The 4096-nt window shown below is 33.2% G+C and overlaps 1 pseudogene; it reads right to left on the bottom strand.

Annotated features, from left to right (window-relative positions):
• Positions 1 to 576: 576 nt before the first annotated feature.
• Positions 577 to 1119, bottom strand: LOC141518458 (calmodulin-like; annotated as a pseudogene).
• Between the last annotated feature and the right edge of the window lie 2977 nt (positions 1120 to 4096).

Below are 4096 nucleotides of genomic sequence, written 5' to 3'. Positions count from 1 at the left end.
CAAAATGAATGACATCAATTATACTAAGATTTTTTTAAATTGTAATTGTTTTTTTATTGGAAAACAAATATACAGCTTGGAATGGATTTGAGGCAAATTCTGCCATAAGCATATCTTTTTTAAATAAGTGGCTAAACAAAGTTTAAAAAGCAAATAACAATAGAAGAAAATATTTTCTGGTACAGGACCAGCAGTAAAAAAAAATATTGTATGAGTACCTGGATAATACACCCATTTTTCAATAGTGCAACTTTAAGTACATATTGTTGACTGTCCATAGTTCATGCAGAGTTACAACTCCACACTTCAACAACAACATGCTGACAGCTCCTAAAGAAAATACTTGTTTAAAAAAAAAAAGAAAAGCATAACCCACATGTTCCCTCATGTGACCAACTCATCTAAGCTTAGATGTGCAGAAGGGCTTAAATATATCCAGAGTAAGCCACATGTAACATATCTTTTACTTGATCAATTTTCCAAAATAAAGTTTCAGGACAATGACAGTAGGTAAGGGGAAGAAAAACATGGAGGAATGAAGTCTTAATTACTACACATTCATATCCTTTTGACAGTAGGGGGAAAAAGCTTTTACAGATAAGTTACAAACAAAGAAAAGGCAAATAAACAATTTTGTACAAGAAATTTAACACGTTCTATACAATGTCTTCACTTTGCTGTCATCATTTGTACAAACTCTTCATAGTTTACTTGACCATTACCATCAATATCTGCTTCCCTGATCATTTCATCAGCCTCTTCATCTGTTAACTTCTCTCCAAGGTTTGTCATCACATGGTGAAGTTCTGCTGCAATAATATAACCATTGCCATCCTTGTCAAACACACAGAATGCTTCTCTAATTTTTTCTTCATTCTCTGTGTCTTTCATTTTTCTTGCCATCATAGTCAGAAATTCTGGAAATTCAGTTGTGCCATTGCCATCAGCACCTACTTCATTAATCATATCCTGTAATTCAACTTCTGTAGGGTTCTGCCCAAGTGACCTCATAACAGTTCCCAATTACTTTGTTGTTATAGTAGCATCTCCATCCTTGTCAGATAGTGAAAAGTCTTCTTTGAAGTCTTCAATCTGTTCTTCTGTCAGCTGATCAGCCATGCCATTAGCATTAGTGGTGCCTGAGCTGCGACCCAACAACCTCCATGCTCAGTGGCTGCACTCGGACTCAATTATAATAAGTTTTTACAAATTAAATCAAAGAATCCAGTATTATAAGGAATGTAGAAATGTAGAAATCTTGGAAATAATTTTCACAGTTAGAATTTGTGATAACAGATTCATCTCTAAACCATACAGATAACTGAAAAAAATTAATAAGATCATAAGTCATTCTCCAGAATCTTTCTGAAAACATTGTAAAGCATTAGATTCAATGAGGAGAGGCTAGAGGAATTCCCAATAAGATCAGGGGTGAAACAAGGATGCTCATTATCACCACTACTATTCAATATCATATTAGAAATGTTAGCTTCAGCAATGAGAGTAGAAAAAGAAATTGATGGAAGTCGAATTGGGAAAGAAGAGACAAAACTCTCGCTCTTTGCAGATGATGTGATAGTATACATAGAGAATGTCAAAAAATCATCTAAAAAGCTACTAGAAATAATTAACACCTACAGCAAAATTGCAGCACTTAAAATAAATCCTCATAAATGCTCAACTTTTCTGTATATGACTAGCAAGATACAACAGGAAGAGCTAGCAAGAGAAATCCCATTCAAAGTAACCTCAGAGCATATAAAATATCTGGGAGTCTATTTGCCAAGGCAGACTCAGAAACTTTTTGAAAACAATTATAAAACACTTCTCACACAAATTAAATCAGATTTAAATAACTGGGCAAATATCAACTGCTCATGGATAGGTAGAGCTAATATAATAAAAATGACAATTCTACCAAAATTAAAGTACCTGTTTAGTACACTATCAATCAAAATTCCAAAAACTTACTTTAATGAGCTAGAAAAAATTGTAATTAAATTCATATGGAGAAATAAAATGTCAAGAATTTCCAGGGATTTAATGAAAAAAAGTACATAAGAAGTTGGCTTAGCCCTATAGGATTTAAAATAATATAATAAAGCACCAATCATCAAAACTGTCTGGTATTGGCTGAGAAATAGAGTGATAGACCAGTGTAATAGACTAGATGCAATAGCAGGAAATGATTATAGTAATCTGCTGTTGATAAACCCAAAGAGTCTAGCTATTGGGATAAAAACTTTCTCTTTGATAAACACTGTTGGGAAAATTGGAAGTTAGTATTGAATAACCTTAGATTAGAAAAAGACCTCACACCCTTTACCAAAATAAGATCCAAATGGAGACAGAATTTAGACATAAAAAAACCAATACTATAAGCAAATTAGAAGAACAAGGACTAGTTTACCTGTCAGATCTATGGAAAGGGGAGCAGTTTATGACTAAAGAAGAGATGGAGAACATCAGTAAAAACAAACTAGATGATTTTGATTACATTAAATTAAAAAGCTTTTGCACAGATAAAACCACTGTAGCCAATATCAAAAGAAATGTAGTAAACTGGGAAAGAATCTTTAAAACTAATTTTTCTGACAAAGGATTCATTTATAAAATATACAGAGAACTGAGTCATATTTAAAAAAAATTCCCCAATTGAAAAATTGTCAAAGGATATGCAAAGGTAATTTAAAGATGAGGAGATCAAAGCAATCCCCAGTCATATGAAAAAATGCTCTAAATCATTACTTATTAGAGAAATGCAAATTAATGCTTCTCTGAGGTACTAATTCACACCTCTAAGACTAGCCAATATGACCAGAAAGGATAATGATAATTGCTGAAAGGGTTGTGGGAATTCTGGGATACTATTACATTATTGGTGGAGCTGTGAACTCATCCAACCTTTCTGGAGAGCAATTTGGAACTATGCCCAAAGGGCAACAAAAATGTGCATACCCTTTGATCCAGCAATACCACTACTGGGTCTATATCCTGAAGAGAAGATGAAAAAGAGTAAAAATCTCACTTGTACAAAAATATTCATAGCACCCTTGTTTGTTGTGGCAAAGAATTGGAAATCAAGTAAATGTCCTTCAGTTGGGGAATGGCTTAGCAAAATGTGGTATATGTTGGTCATGAAACACTGTACACCCCAACAGCAACACAGGGAAAATGATTAACACTTACTCATTCCATCAGTGCAACAATCAGGGACAGTTTTTTTTTCTGTCCACAATGGAGAATACCATCTGTATCCACATAAAGAACTGTGGAGTTCAGTCCAACAAAGTTCACTTACTATTCCCCTTAATTTAGGAAGAAACTGTATCTTATTGTCTGATCTTGTTATCTCTTATACTTTATGCTTCTTCCTTAAGGATATGATTTCTCTCTCATCACATTCAATTTGTATCAATGTAAACCATGGAAACAATGTAAAGACTTACAAATTGCTTTCTGTGGGGGGAGAGGGATGTAAGATTGGGGGGAAAAATTGTAAAACTCAAAATAAATGAAATCTTTAGGTAAAGAAAATAGATCATAAGTCATTCTCCAGGTGATACATGGTCAAAGGATATGAACAGTCAGTTTTCAAATAAAGAAATTAATGCTTTATAAAGTCATATGAAGAAATACTCCAAATAATTGTTGAAAAAGGGAATACAAATATAAACAACTCTGAAGAATCACCATGCACCTACCAGCTTGACTAAGATGACAAAGAAAGGAAAATGATCAATATTAGAGTTTGTGGGAAAACTAGGACACTAATGTACTATTGTTAGAGTTTTGAACACCAACAATTCAGGAGAGCAATTTGGAATTATACCCAAAGAGCAATCAAACTCTGCATACCCTTTTATCTAGCAATACCATTGCTAGTTTATAATCCAAGGAGACCATAAAAGTTACAAAAGTCCCATATGTTCAAAAATATTTATATCATTTTTTGTAGTTGCAAAGGATTGGAAATTGAGTAAAAGTCTATCACACCAAGTTATAGTATATGAATTTTAAGCAGTATTCTAGTTATGCAAGAAATAATGAACAGTTGGACTCTAGAGAATTATGGGAAGAATTACATTATGTTGAG

The sequence above is a fragment of the Macrotis lagotis genome, chromosome 1 (assembly GCF_037893015.1).
Source record: "Macrotis lagotis isolate mMagLag1 chromosome 1, bilby.v1.9.chrom.fasta, whole genome shotgun sequence".
Lineage (NCBI taxonomy): Eukaryota > Metazoa > Chordata > Mammalia > Peramelemorphia > Peramelidae > Macrotis > Macrotis lagotis.
This window is presented reverse-complemented; position numbering and strand designations above follow the sequence as displayed.